This window comes from Rhyacophila brunnea, unplaced genomic scaffold (genome assembly GCF_057557595.1).
Source record: "Rhyacophila brunnea isolate RB1 unplaced genomic scaffold, BYU_Rbru_1.0 scaffold_1, whole genome shotgun sequence".
Lineage (NCBI taxonomy): Eukaryota > Metazoa > Arthropoda > Insecta > Trichoptera > Rhyacophilidae > Rhyacophila > Rhyacophila brunnea.
In genome coordinates, this window is record NW_028232751.1 from 43896226 (window position 1) to 43913273 (window position 17048).

Here is a 17048-nt window from a genome sequence, read left to right on the forward strand (position 1 = left end):
TCAGAAAAAAGACCCTTTTCATTTTTGATGGATAGTAATGGTCAATGAGTAATTTTCAGCGCTCGAAATGGAAAAGTTTACGAACCGGAGCGCTCGACAATTTTCTGAAGATATTTAGAAAGTTATCTAAATTTATGTGTATTTTATAAAAATAAGTGTGTTAAAAGGCTTATCTAGTTCAGACGATCAACATATTTTTTCCACGAGACAAAGCGATAATTTTACCGGTTTCACGAAACGGAACGGCGCTCCGGTGCGTTCTGGTCCTTTTCGAGCCCTGGTAATTTTCACTGATAGTGCTGCAATTTCTTTAATATCCAAATCTGATTTGATAATGTGTCGTTTGCAAGTTTTTTTGGAATCGACATAATGTCTTTTCGATCTCTTGAATAACAGAATCAATTTTAACAATATAATATTACATTTTCTCGATCATTCACCTATGGTACGATCGACCAAAATCCATCCCGCGATTATCGTGTTATTAATATCTAAATGGCTGTTATGAAATAAACATTATTGGGTAGGATTCCACCGCGTGATTATGATTTTTCACTCATTACTACATAATGAGATCTTGACTTCTAATATCTATCACCGACTTTGTGACCTCAATGCGTTATGGTAACACTATTAATTACTATATTTTTTACTAAACATTAGCTGCACAGATCAATAGATATATATAATAATTATAATTAACATGCTAATTAGTTCAATTAGTCCAGTGGTGGACAATCTAATTGAAATAAGGGCCAATTTACCCATTTTGTAATTTTTCACGAGCCGCATAGGTAAGAGTGTTGAAAAATAATGAATAATGATATATAATATTATATATACTAGACGAGACATCGTTTTATTATTTTTAATTTAATATTTACATATCAGCTACTCCAATCTGTCTCCACTCTACATTGCGACCATATGTATTTGCACGATAGAACTAAGTATGTAGGAAATTAGAATGCTGTCATATTCAATGAAAAATTTGGTGATGAACTACTTGTCATTTTGTGCCGCAATAAATGCCATTTTGGGCCGTGGTTTGTGCATCACTGAATTAATTAGTCTATATTATAGAATAATTATTATTAATGATTTATATTACACATGCATAAAATATGTAGATAATTTACTTATCTAACAAAAAGTAGATAAGAGTTTAAATAACGTGTATCCAGTGTTTATTTTATTGGTCATTAATATAGTAGTTACTAATGCTTTTATATTGACGAATACGTGCAAAAATAAATAATTATAAACAAACGAAAATAGTGTATTATATGATGAAGGATTTTTTTCTTTTTTCAAAGTTCATATCAGCCACCTAGTTACAGCATATGGACATCAGGAGGCGCCTCCAAGAATTCCTGTTGTTCGCCTGTCTTCTTACATCTTCTCAGGTAATTACAGCATCGGGAAACACCACTGTGTACGAGCCTGTGGATCTTATTTATTTGGCATCCAGAACGTCAGAATACGGTTGACATGGAGGAAGGCCACGCCATATTGAGAATTTCTTGAGGCATCCGTGTGCCGTACCAGGTCTTACGAAGCTCCTTCGATATAACGAGAGTCTGCGTGGAAAGCTTTATTATATCCTCGCCACTCTTAAAAAAATGGGAAAATTTTTGCTAATATTATATAGCAGAGGTGTACATTAATTTTGTATACAAATAAAATAAAACTACACTATGTTTTTCGGTATTATGTTTCTTCTCCTTTCAGAAGGAAAACTGTTCGCTCTCGGTAAAGGATACCACTGCAATACACTGACACCCTGACAATATTAATAAGAGCGACCGGCGACCGTTGAAAGTGTCATGGCTTCCTCATTGGCTCATTCCAGTACATCGGATCTTAATTATTCATGGCTTCCAGCTCATTCCAGTACATCGGATCTTAATTATTCATGGCTTCCAGCTCATTCCAGTACATCGGATCTTAATTATTCAGAGTAGCATTTTTTTTACTTTGAGCTATGTCCGTTGTCACCTAGTGCAGTCTAATATAAATCGTTACGTAAATAAATGAACATCGTGTAAATTGTTTAAAATAAATAGTTTTTATACAAATTATATTTGGGGGATTTTTTACTCATCACTTGGTCATCAGCGACGAATGGTCTTCCGGAATGTGGTTTTGGTTAAAGCGCATAAATTTGAACGATTTCAACTCTTCAAAACTACAATTGCTATCTGATTAAATGTCATTTAATTAGATAGCAATACTTCCAGGTACGACATACATAAAAAAATATTGTACGGCTCTACAGTGTGAATTTACATTATATTAATAAAAAGAACGTAATCGTGAGGTGACGATATCTGTACCTACTGGAGAGGTTAATTAATCGTCATACCTATGTAATTTTTGATAATTGTATAGGAAAATTAAACAGAAATTTTCAACATAATATTCTTTTAAAAAGAAGATTTTTTTTCAATTGGGTATGTAGTTGTTGAGAATTATTATTATTGTTTTGTTTTTCGGAATTTAAGTATTCGGGATAACGGCATTCGATGTTTCGTCCCAAAACCCTTTAATCCAAATGATTTAATAACCACTTTTCTAAACCTGCCTATGATAATGGTAAGATTTTTTGTAAAACATTATTAACAGTGGGTTATCTCAGATTATCATATGTAACATTGAAGTTACAGGACAATTGTAATAAATTTCTTTTAAACGAGCTATTATAATTAAAAAAAAAGTGATTTATTGCTTTCATCAATCGATTGGCATATTACTTAAGCCCCGTTTACGTGATTCACTTTTGACGATCATTGCGGAGGAAACATCCCCAGTGTAAGTGCACATTCATCAACGGATCATCCGGAATAAAAAGTAAATGAAGTTCTACTGGCTCCACGTTTTGATCACTACGGATGATGATACGGGAGTGCGCATGCGCACCCAAGCAACTGCTTACTGCTGCCCCTGAGTACTGTCATCGTCATTATTATTCATTCAGACATTCTCAGTTGATTTTTGTACATGTTGATCTTCTGCAGCCCATTCAGTTAGGAGCCATGATATTAGGTCGCATTACCGATGGTTTAATCCACCAATGCTTCTTTTTCCTATTCATCTTTCTCTCGATAAAATTTCTGCATTCATATCATAACAAAAAAACAATCACAAAAAGTCCAACCTGCACCGCAATTTCACTTGATGCTATTTTGGAATAAATTGAGAATTTCAGTTTCGGTGAGACGTGTAAACAAAAACTGAATGCCTGGATTCAATTCTCTACGGGTGATCATCCGTAGCAGTGATGCAAACCGTACTATAATTAAAGTACAATACTATAATTTAAATTCTGCGAAAAATGTAAAATACTATAATTTTACACCAAATATAGCAAAATGCTATAATTTTAAAGGATTCAAGACGAAAAATGTTCCTGTACTTACTATATATTTTTTAGAAATACTATAATTTTTATGCCTTTGTACTATAATCAGCATAGAAAAAGATGGCAACACTGATCCGTAGTGACTCGTCTAAATATGAGCCATCTCTAAATTGATTTTTTCACTTTCTATCTTCGTTGTTTTAAGATATCAGGGATAAGTAGTTAAAACTAGCTACCTATTTTATTATAATTGAAAATAAAACACAGAGATTGTTCAATTTATCCCATCATAATGCATGAATTACATAATAATATTATACAAATGATTTTTATTTAAAGTTAATTAATTCCATGTTTACGACATGTCAGAGTCGTCATAGAACATAATAATAATTGTTAGTGCGTTATTGGTTTAGTTTTAGGCGTAAAACCCACTTAACGCAGCAAGTGTGGCTCTCGCGCAAAATTTCACAAGTGGCGCGTAAATCAACGAAAATACAACGTAATCAAATACGCCAGCGCCCACTGGATTTGACGACGCATTATACGCGCCCGTCGCATGAATCATCGTTTTTTCGCGAATCACCGCGTCTCGGCGATACGAATGAAAGAAAATACAATGGAGTCCATTCATTGAACACAGCGAGCAAAATCACGCTCTGGACGGCGTCGTCGATCGACGGGCGAGAAGTCATTATTTAATAACAGAGATCTCATTGTTCAATTTTATTGCATGTCCTATATTTCGCTGGTTGAATAATGTCGTCGTAAATATTAATTACAAGCCCCGAAATAATATAAAATTTTTATTGCTTTGTTATGAGAGACGCTGTAATAATAATTATTTTGTGTTGCTTGGGCCGCTTATTACATAGGTGAAGGGTAATGAGCGGCAAGAGACGTGTGATTATGGTTATGAATAAACGCTTCATATGCCGACTTCGCCCGCTCGACGCGTTCTATGGGCGCTATCGCTTAGTATAAATGGCAAACCACATTAATCAAGACATTAACAATGATAATAATAATATGGCTTATCAATATCATTTATTCGAGAATGGTCTTATATCGCCTTTTTTCCCGATTACCTCGCATAAAATTAGATCAAATTATGATATTCACTTGCATTAATAATATAATGTGTGGTAATAAATAAATAAATTAAATATATTTTTAGAATACATATAATCATTTCAGTGACGTCCCTAGACAAAATGCCGCTCCTAGGCAGCGCTAAAATGCGGCCCCTTTTTATACAGTATTTTTTATCATCCTTTCATGACTCCAATATCTAAGAAATGTGTTGTATGGATACAATACCTACTAACAGAATATTAACCACTGAAAACAAAATAAAATCGTTTTATGAGGAGCGGTAGATAGGACGCTTTGTAAGAGAGGAGTGCATGTTCACTTTCGACGGCCAACGCAATTTCCGTGCGTACTGGTTATGTTAACTGCATACTGTAATAATTATTCCTAAATCTGCACGTGTCATTTCTGGTTACCAAGGATGCTGAAGGGCAACAGAAGTAAACGCGAACACGACAAAAACTTTTGGTCGTGTTAAAACTTTTATGTTAATTAATACATTTTGTTTCTAACCAATGATTTTTTTTAAATGGAAAGATATTTTTATTATTACATACTAAATTTAGGTAGCCTATGCCTTTTTCGAAATGATTCTCTCGATTTGCCGCCCTTCGGGTAACTGCCGCCCCCAAGCGACGCTTGTAATGATGACACTTATAAATATAGAATACTGAAATGTAATTTTAGCATTTCATATTGATTTCCATAGTAACGCACGTATATATTAATAATTTAATTGCTAGGACCCCTTTATCAACCAATAATATGTAGTCTTTTACTTTTAACATTTTTTTTACGAAACATGCAAAACAGAATTATCTGAAAATGAATTCAATTCTGCTTAAAGATGGCCAAAAGTATTCAAATAATGCATTGTCGTCGTGTTCTGATATATTCTAAAAGTTTCAAATGTCTAGCTAATCGGGTAGTTAAAAATCTTCAATCGTCCAATACAAATCTTGGACAAAAAGAGAAAACATTTGTACTGGGCACACAAGAAAAAATCTGTACCAGACGAACAAGAATACGTGTTAATAAAAACGTAGTAAAATAGGCAGATTTTAAAAAGAGCCCCAGGCCTATATTATTGTGTTTCTTTCTAATGTAGTAACGAAGGGTGGAAGTAGGCTATTAAGATCCGCCATATATAGTGCATATTAAACTTTGTTAGTCATCATAGGTATTTGTTTTTATTGAACTAATAGTACAATAATTTACAGATGGTGTTAGTTTTTGAAAATCAATTAAAACCTGCATAAACCGAACCATTATAATTGTGGTATAATACTTTGGGGGATGCGACAAAAATGTGCACACTTTTTCATTCTTACTTATTTGTTTTCCATATTACACATATTGCTGGTTAATTTTTTTTACTTTCATTTTATTGGCAGCCCTCGTGGTGCAGTGCGTAAGGCGCTGGCTTTCTATCCGGGAGCTCCGGGTTCGATCCCGGTGAGGTCAAAATATATTTACATAATCTAATATTTAAATTCCTCAAGCCTAGGAGTTTTGCCACTGTAACTGGGCTTCACGGCATGTTGTGGTGTTTATTAACAAAGAAACATACAAACATTCATTAAGCCCTGCCTAAACCAAACTATAATTATTGATAAAAAATATTATTCTATCTATAAAACATCAAAAGTTATGTATGATTTAATTGCCTAATTTCAGATATTTTATAGATAGATGAGTATTTTTTTACTATTATTTATTATGGCTTGGTTTCGCAGGGTTTAATTTAATTTTAAAACTAACCAACACCGTCTGTAAATTATTGTAGTCTTATTTCAATGAAAACAAATACGCATGACTGACAAAGTTTATTGTACACTATTTATGACAGATATTAACAGCCTACCTCCACCCTTCGCCATTGAATAGGTACCGACTTATTATTTTATCAAACGTATAGTTCATTTTTAATGTATATGTACCTACGTCTTTTTAAACCGGATTCTCAATAATAAATTATTGCTCTTTAAAGATAAAGAGACAATAGTTATGTAATACTCAGTATTTTGTATACGTGATATTATAAAGTATTGACCTCCGATAATAATTTTGCATTTTTTTTTTAATTTTATTTATTTACAATGTAATGTGTAATCACTATCACAATTTTAGCATTCCGCGCCAATACAATAATTAATATCTCCCAGTGTGGTATTCACTAATCAGTAACGAAAGATAAAACACAGGAACCAAACAAATCGGCAACAGTTTCATTTAAACATAAATTAGTGGTGACCAACCAGACCAACGTCTGGTGAACATCGCGTTTTAAACTAACCTTATGCATTATATTCACATATACTATCGATTGAATACATGATGAAAGCCACTGCAATGTACAATATTCTTATACACATTAAAGGTTAAAGCTTAGCAATATAATGATACATAATAAAAACAATTAGGTATAACTTGAAATCAGTGGCGAAGGTTGGAGATGGGCTGTTAAGATCCGACATAAATAGCGCACACTAAACTTTGTTAGTCAAAAATATTTTTTTCAACGACTACAATGAGTAGATAGATGGTATTTGTTGCTTGTTTAAAAGTAAATTAAACCCTGCTTAATCCAACCCATATTATATAATAAGCAGCGCTTGAAATGGGACATTTTAAGAACCGGACCGCTCGATAATTAACCTGGTTATCTAATTTTATGTGTATTTTATAAAAAATAAGTGTGTTTGATTTTTTGTTATATGGCGTATTTAGCTCAAACGGTCAAATATTTTTTTCCATGAGACGGAGTAATTATTTTGGGGATCTTATGAACCGGAACGGCGTTCCGAAGCACTCCGGTCCATTTCGAGTTCTGATAATAGTCAAAAAACATTTGTTTACCTATAAAATATCCAAAATTATTCCATTAAATGAAACATAATTTTAAATAATATTTTATGGATAATTTTTTTTCGAGTATGGTTTGGTTTTTTTTTCTTGTCTAAACTAGAATGGCTTGGTTTTGGTAGGGTTGAATTGAATTTCTAAAACTAATAAGCACCATCTGCAAATTGTATTCTTAGTTCATTGAAAACAAACGAGTATGACTGATAAAGTTTATAATGCCCTATTTATGTCGAATCTTAACAGCCTACCTCCACCTCTCGCCACTGCTTGAAACAATTACATCACACAAATTCTGCTCTATTCAATAACTATATGATTATATTACCTAAAATGAAAAAAATAGTATATATAATAAATTATATTATATTTATTTATCATTTCAAAGTTTTACTTAATTTTATCTAAAATATTTTATTGTACTGTATTTTTTTCTTTAATTATTAGTAATTCAATAAAACACAATATTTAGTACTGATTCCACATTCTTAATATTATTCTTTACAGCTTTCCTCCGCTTCAGAGGGTAAAAAAAAACAATAAATATTTTGTTGAAATTAATACTTAATTAATTAAACTTTTAAAAAATCCACTGTTCAAAATAAATCATATACGTTTACCTAGATAATAATACAGATATTATTATAATCACACTTCTTAGGCACTGAGTAAATTGAATATTTATATTTCCATAACAAATAGTTAATAGGAATTTAATAATGAAATGAAACCATTAATTATAAAGGCTATACTTTAGTTGAGGCATGGTCTAAAAATATAATGACTATGCGACGCGCGGATTGTGCAAATGACGCGTGCCGAACAAAACATAATTTGTCATAAAAATCCAACATGCGTCCATTTAATGTTATTTTTATTGTTGTATTAGTAATAATAATAATATATTAATTGACATGATTTTTTTTTCAACTACATACGTAAAGTTTTTTAGTCATCTTTACACGATTTAAGAACATATTCATCCGACGCCATGACAAAACAAATCGACGTGCGCACACCTCGACTATCGGTCGTCCGAGTGCCAAATTTCGTCGCACATACTGTTGAAAATTATTTGCCATTTCACTGAAGTACACTCTTAACATAAGTCTATAAGTAATATTCAAGACACCTTATTACAATGATAAATCCGTGACAATTGCATAAATATTTATTTGATTGTCTACAATTTTGGCGTGAAATATTGAGTGAGTCTTTATAAACACCCTAACAGCATTGGTACTCGCTACTTTAAAATGACGTTTGTACTTAAATCTCAAACAATTAATCATAACTCGTCTATCTATACAACAAAGAGATGATGGGTTTTTCTAAATTGTAATAATTATGCGGTCACCCAAAAGATAAGTGACACATATACATAGAATTTTTGGGGAATACACAAAAATTAATAATTCGTCTAGCACTCATAAAGTAAATATTAAGCATGTTATCACAGGCTAGAAGACCAGAAAAAATTCTACCATACTAAGAGTATATAAAAAATAGTTTTTAGCGAATAATTTGGACTATAAATCGAAGGAATGCGTTATTTCTGTTGGGGCATTTGAAATTATTTTGCAAGCTCATGAAGTTTATTAAAATCCACAAATATTAAGTTTACTCAGTTATCATTTCAACGGCGTCCAATTTCTATGTTCATTGTGATTAAGTACCTTACTCGAGTACAGTAGTTAGTTATAAGTGGTTTTACTCAATTTTTATAGAATTTTTCAACTAAATAATAATGCCGAAGATTAGTAGATACAAATTATTGGCAGATTATTTACTCTTCGTGACGGATTATCCTTTTATACGCCCTGTAAATTGTCAAATAAAATGTCATAGCAGTAGTGTGAAGTTGTTTGCCATCAATTGTCCTTTTTTGCGTTAATTTCATACATTTAATTTAGGCTCTATCTATCTCTATAAAAGGATGTTTTTAAAATTAGTAGTATTATACGTCTCATCATTGTATTTTTTTTACCTCTTGAACGATATATTATAATGTTAGAATTCGATCATCTTCAATTCTTTGATTTCGCTAATTTACATAGAAGGAATCAGAAAGAAAGCCTTTTAAGTGCCCAGTTTTTTTTCTTAATAATTAGATATATATATAATATATTATATGTATGTATCACGGCCCCCACAAAGGGGGGAGGGGGTGACAGGGCTCTAGCTTGGGGGTCCGGGCTTAACCTTATCACTGCCAGCCAATATTTATTTCTAGGTAGACACTTGTAGGCCAGTTATTTTTAGAATAAAATAAATCCATTAAAAATAATATGAAATATACTGGTCTAGAGGTCTGTTCATAGTTCAAGGTAAGTAATAGGTATTTTTAAAAAATACAACATTAAAATAATTATTTTTAATTGTCAAATAAAATATATTACTGAAATCGCACTGTTGAAAAGTTACTACATTATAATATTACCGAACTATATTATAGTAAGTTACAAAAGATTTATCAAACGGTTATAATTATTACCTATACTATATTATATTCATTCAGTTATATAACGGTAGGGTGTAGGCACAGAATAGATTAATTAATATAATTCCAAATACCCCACTACAGTACAATTTAAAAAAAAACTAACAAACACTATCCACCTTAGACTATAGATACTATCCACACATTGCAGTCTTAATTAAATGAAAACAAATTCGTTTAACTGACAAACTGTAGTAGATATGCACTTTTTATGTCGGATCTTAACATCCCTCGCCACTGTGTAGTGGATGATTATATTAATTCTGACGTCAAAGCCTGTCGAAACAGCGTCGCGTAAAGTACTGCATAATTCATGGCCCCACAAGGGCGGGCTGACAGGGCTCTACCTGTAGAATTTTATTTTACAATTAATTTAAGTGTGTTTCCTGACTTACAAAATGGCTTTTTATCCAATATGGCGTAGGGTTGCATGTTACTTGGTTACCACAAAAGGAGGTCGCGATCAGTGCTTCATAATAGTATGCTAAGTGCCGACAACAAATCGACTGGATTTATTTAAAAATCCTAAAAATACATGGAATATCCATAGCACTGGGGTACCGTGGAAATCACTTGGGGAACACTACCGTAGAAAATCGCACTGCCCTTAACCTTAGCAATAGGTAGGGGGGGGGGCGCCATAGATTCTGGCCTGGAGGTCCGCTTCAGGAAGTGACGGGCCATGGCATAATTACAACAGTTATTTTAATGGTGAATTGGATATTGAAGTTCTACGCGTGCTTCTCTAATGCTGTTCTTTTGTTTGAATTTCTATATGCTATAGCCTACACCCAGGGAACACAGAATTATAGGTTTTTGGGGTCATAAAGATATATAATGTCGATGTTGCCAGGCGATATTAGTGGTCAATTTTATTTTATTGAGGTTTTAATTTTTTTTCTTATAACCCACCAAAAATTGTTCTGTGTTCTTCAATAAAACCAAGACCGAATCAGCCATCGGCATGGTCGTAAAACGGTTCGTCCCATTTGAAAAAATAAAAATAGCGAGTAGTGCAATGTGTTCAAAATTATTGATTCTTAGGATCCTCCTTGGCTTAAATTATTTTATTTAGTAATATTTTTGTATAGAAACACCCAGATTGGTTTCTTTACCATATATATATGACATTAGTTTTAGTATAATGGTCAATCCAGAAACAGTGTAGGTTGCACATATAGGTAGGTGAATAAATGATAACGATAACCACTAACCACACTAAGTGCACTTTATTAAAAAAAAGAAACAAGTCAAGTGTTCAAACTGCTTTAAGTATCATGATCACAGTTTTTATAAACACTACTTACAGATTTACACAATGATATAGATGTCAAAGCCGATTTCTTAATATAACTACATGATAATGAACGGCAGTTAGAATTACATTTTCATGGTTTAACTAAATAATTTGGTAGAGGTACATTCGTCATTTGTCTTGGATATAAATTATTTTCTCTTAACTCATAGCCAAGTTGTAGGAAATCAACAGGCTCAAATAGTGGATCAGATGAGCTTGAGAACCAATCGTTTCAAGTTTATTCCAGAAATAAATGCCTAAGATTAAAACATCTGTATCGGGACTGATAATCTCCAAATTTTGGAGCTTGGAGATTAAAAACCGTTCTACGACCATGCCGATGGCATGGTACAATAATTATTGTATTTTCAATCAATCCCTGATTCGGTCTTGGTTTTATTGAAGAACACAGAACAATTTTTGGTGGATTATAAGAAAAAAAATTAAAACCTCAATAAAAAAAATTGACCACTAATATCGCCTGGCAACATCGACATTATATATCTTTGTGACCCCAAAAACCTATTCCAATTGTCAGAATGCGTTCCGCATATTATGTATACGAAAAGTCTATGGGATCCTGCACTATTACAGGTCATCATCGTGGTGACGGTTAATGACTTATCCGTAAAAGTATAATATTAGTTGTGGACCACTCACTGCTCGAAAATATATCATAAACACAAAAATGTAAACAGAGGATTTTCCTATGTTGGTACGAGGGCTGAACCACTTTTTTATGCCACTGCGTGGACTCCTGTTTTAATTTAAGGTCATAGTGATGAACCCATGTTTCATCTCCAGCTTTAAAAACGGCTTAGCACATTCCACACGGGAACTTTTTTGATGTGGCATAAGCATTCATTGCACCCATCTTGCGATACCTTTGACATCCCAAGAGTTTCGTGTATAAGCATTGTTTTGGTTTAATTGAACTTTTCTGTGAACTTTCTAAAAGTTGCTTCTTAATTTAATTGTCTAATATTTTAAATGCATAATATAAAGAAAATTGGACCCATTTTCAAAATACATCGATGAGTTTATAATAAATAATCAGTAAAGGTAAATCATTTGTAGGGTGCCATTATGCCCATAATGGGTGATTCGCGGGTGTTTTGGTTTAATTTGCTGTGTATGATTGTTTCAATGCTAGCAAGCGATATCAATACAAATGCGAATCGCCTTTGTCGTTGTTGCTCATTGCGGGTATATAATATGTAGTATACCTTGGGAAGTCCATTGAAAATAAGATAAAAGCAATATTTATAGGCGAATGAAAGCAACCATAATCTATTTTGCTGTCATTCTAAAAAAATGTCCCTAACAAAAATTTAATGTCAATATGACTATAACATTTCAGAGTGCCTAGTTATTGCTATGGTAAAGTTTCTCTTCTCTAGGTGATCTGCTTGCGAGATTTTTAAGAAATTCTACTTAGGCCCCTCGCGTAAATATTCCGATTGAATCTCACCATTTGCTAAAACTGGGTCTGCCAGAGCCCTTTCAATACACTCAGTTATGAGGACAGAGATAAACAGGATCATTAGCATGGCCCTCACAAAGGGGGGGGGGGTGGCAGTGCTCTAGCCTGGGGGCCCGGCGTGACGAGTCAACCAGATAAGTGATATAAACATAGATCACAAAATATCTCTAATAGTGAAAAAAGTCGGCTGCGGCGCTAATTTTCTTCAATGATGTTATTATTTTAAATTATGTTGTTATACGATAGAATTTTTAATTGTGTATCGATACTCGACAACTCCATAATTCAAATGGTTGTACCTATTAAAATATACAAAAAACTCACTAAATATACACATTAATTTTACCGCATACATCATTTGGAAAACGCTACAGTAGAGTGTCACACTGCCTTTATCTTTAGCGATAGGTAGGGGTGCCCGCCAAAAATCCTAGCCTGGGGGCCCGCTTCAGGATATGGGGGCCATGATCATTAGAGAGATGAAATAGGAAATTTAAAAGGAATAACGATTCGGAAAATGTTCACCCAACAATAAAGAAACAAAAAATCTATGTTACTCTCTGATTCGAAATATTTTAAAGTTTGGAATTTTTATGACATCACACAATGACGATTTCCACATAATATTTCGGGGTATTTTATAAAAAAAATAATCAATTACCAATCAGTATTACGATTTGTTATTGTTTACATAAGCATCGTACGTGTTATTAAGGGCACCGGACAGTTAGGAGACTGGGTTTTCCAAAAACGAGCGCGATAACAGAATTGACTGAGATACGGCTCGACCGGTGAGATGAATGTAAACAGTGTCATAGTAGTGTCCCAATAAAATCCCCGGTCAAAAAGCTTCCGGAAAAAATACTTCAATCAATAAAAATATCAAAGCTAATAAATGATGAGCAAATAACTTTAAGAAACGGTTCCCAGATTACCAGCGTTATGTTGTATATTCAATATGCTTCGTCTAGGGATAACAAGGATACCTAACATTATATCTATACCTCAGAGGCAGACAGATGCAACTCCGTTTTTGGGGAAAATGAGTTTTTTTAAGCATCGTTTTGCTAAAGGATTTATCTATTAGTGGCAGAGAGATGAAATTTCTAGTCCAAGATATGCATAGCATAAAGATGCAAATGCCATACCTACCTTAGAAGCAGAAGGATGCAAATCCAATAATCCACTAAGATAAAATTCTCTCAAACCGTCTGCAATATGTACTAGACGAGAACCAGTCAGGAGAACGAGCCTTAGAGGAGGATACAGCACTATGGACCATATTATCCAAGTCAACAGAGAAATCAGAGCGGTAACAGGAATACAAGCTGCCGCTATCCATGGGACTATGAGAAAGCGTTCGATTCCATAAAGAAATTTTCAATACTCGATGCACTCAGAAATCAAGGAATCCCCGGGCGCTATATAAATATTTTCAATAATATATACAGTAGCGCAACAACATCTCCATAAACCATCGCGCATTTTCTATCAGCAAAGGAGTCCGACAAGGTGATACAATCTCACCTAAACTATTTACAGCTACATTTGAAGACTTATTTAGACAACTTGACTGGAATCACACGGGTCCCCATAAATGGAAAATACGTGAGTCATCTACGCTTTGCCGATAACAATAAATAGTAGTTTGCAAGACTCAGAAGGCCTCCAAAGCAGAATGCAGTAACTCGCTGGTGTAAGCAACAAAGTAGGCTTGAAAATAAATGTATCAAAGAATAAAGTCATGTTCAACTGCTTTGCGGGCCAAAAAGAGATCCTCATCAATGGCATTCAGCTCGAACAGGTGAAAAACTACATCTATCTGGCACAATAAGTGTCTATAGATGGTTGCACGAGTATATTTGATGAAATTGTTCGCAGAGTAAAGCTAGACTGGAGTGCTTTTGGCCGCCTGAATAATTTCTTCGAAAATGCCTAAAGTGCAAAGTGTTCAACCAGTGTGTACTTCCCGTAACCACATGCGTGTGAAACATTGAGCCTAAGTAAAAGAGAGATCCAGAAACTTAGAGTATCACAACGTGGTATGGAAAGGTGCATGCTGGGCATAACGCAAAAGGACAAAAAGAGGAACGAGTGGATAAGGGAACAGACAAGGATTAATGATGTGATAGAGTTTGCTAAAAACCTCAAATGGAAATGGGATGGAACATGGCTCGAAGAAAGGACAATCGTTGGACAAATTTAGTCATCCAGTGGTATCCAAGAGGTAAAAAACATCCGCAAGGTAGACCTATAGGCCGCTGGATCGATGAAATGATAAAGTTCTGCGGAAAAAACTTGGCAACGCAACGAGAGAAGTGGAATCAGCTTGGAGATTAGCGAGGCCTTCATCCAGCAGTGAATAGATTCAGGCTGGTGATGATGATGATGACATAATAAAAATTAACAAAAAAAATGTGTTTTGCTTTGTTATATTTATACCTATAATTTTTTTTAACTTATAAATTGTTTTATTTTGGCTAGGTAAATAAGATACAAATCCACATTAACAAAATATCTTTTGAGGCAGAAGGGTGAAAATCCACACTACGTTTTTTATTTCATTTTTTTTAGATATAAAATTGTATTATATTTATTCCTTTCTTACATATTCCAGAAGTACTTTAATTGAATTAGAATAAAAAAAAATAATGATCTTTCTATGTATATTTTTTTAGAAGTTATAAGTATTCGTTTAAAATAAAAATTGTTTTTTGGCTCTCCTGAACAATTGGGTATTTGGATTTGCATCCGTCTGCCTCTGAGGTACAGATATTATTTCATATTAGTCAAAATAAATAAATTAATAATTGAGATGTCGGTATGCATGTTATATCAGGAATCACACATAGTTTTATTTATTTCAAACATAACTATTTGAATTAAAACATAACAAATGATTCAATTAATTAAATATTTTAATAAAGTTTTGGTAAATGAGGATTGCTGGATTATAGTCTCCCCTCAACTCGTGACACGCAGTATGTTGATACACAAGGCCGTTAACGTCGGTGGACAGCAGAGCCAGTCCAATTTTTTTCTTCTTCTTTTTTAACTTCCTTCTTCAAGCACTACGGTGCATGGTTGCAGCATCAGTCCCGTGCGGCTCCGTCTCGGGACGGAATGAGAACTTAAAATCACTTCTTTCAGACACGTTTATCGCGTTATGGAAGGCGGTCGTGCTTATCCACGGCTGTACATACATGACATACATGACAGGTGGCGGTGAAAACCTAGGTAGTCCCCCAAAGTTTTTTTTTGCTCACACAAATTTCCGACCAGTTCGTCGATCTGGCGATCATCAATTCTCAGGGCGTGTTGTAAGAGTGGAGAATTAGATTAAGCGTGAGAGAAATTATCTATTACTCTATTGACCGAGAACGAAAACTGGAATTTAGTACATTTTTAATAGAAAATACATTATTTTGTAAAATCCAGGATAATATTCAGATCAGAAAATATGATACGAAAAAAGTTGGACTGAGTGGGATTCGAACTCACAATATTCACTTTCTGGGTGTATGCTCTAGCCTTTGAACTATAGGTATATTTATGAGCCATGCAAATTATTTCATGTGTACGAGATTATCTGAGATAATTAAAATTTCTTGTAAACTCTGTAATTAAATTACTATAACTACAAAAACATACATACCTACCTACATAAAATCATAGAAAAAAATAATATTAAATATATATTAAAGAATCTAACATTAATAAATTTTGTGGGTATTCAGTACCATTGAATAAAACAATAATAATTACTTTTTTCATAACCTACTGAAAACAAAGATATCTAAAATATATTAAAAAAATCATTTTATTACTATAAGTTTATTTTATTGTTATTTTTACCATTAAAATGTAGTTTACTTAAAATTCCATCAAGTACCTTCGGTCGATAGTATTAATAGTAGTTTAGTTTGTTCGAATGTTGTACAAAGGTTTTCAAATCATTCATAGTTTGAAAGTATTTTATATTTCATTAAAAAACATCGGTTTTTTATATAAAAAAAATATTTTTGTAATTTGATTTTTTTTTTACTTTTTGAAATTTTATCGATATTGAAGGTCTATTTGACATCACAGCCATAGAAAAAAATATTTCAAGTTTCCAGTCAACATATCTATTTTTATAAAGATTTTTTAAAACTTGTACCTAAGTTTATCATTGAAATAAAAATATATTTATTGTGTTTTAGTGTGTTTCGATACGTATTGATTAACTAAGACACTTTCAAAAGTATATCATCAATTAAGTTAGTTATGTTTATTATTATTCCAATAATTTGGGAATTCAAAAATGAAATTTCTGTTTTCCTTTTTTTGCTATCTGCTCCGAAAATGTCTGCTTAGTCGAAATATAGGTAGGTAAGTATAATTACTTATGTATAGTTTTTCTCAGTTGAGTTAGCTATTATACAACTTACTTGTAAATAAAGGCGTATTGATT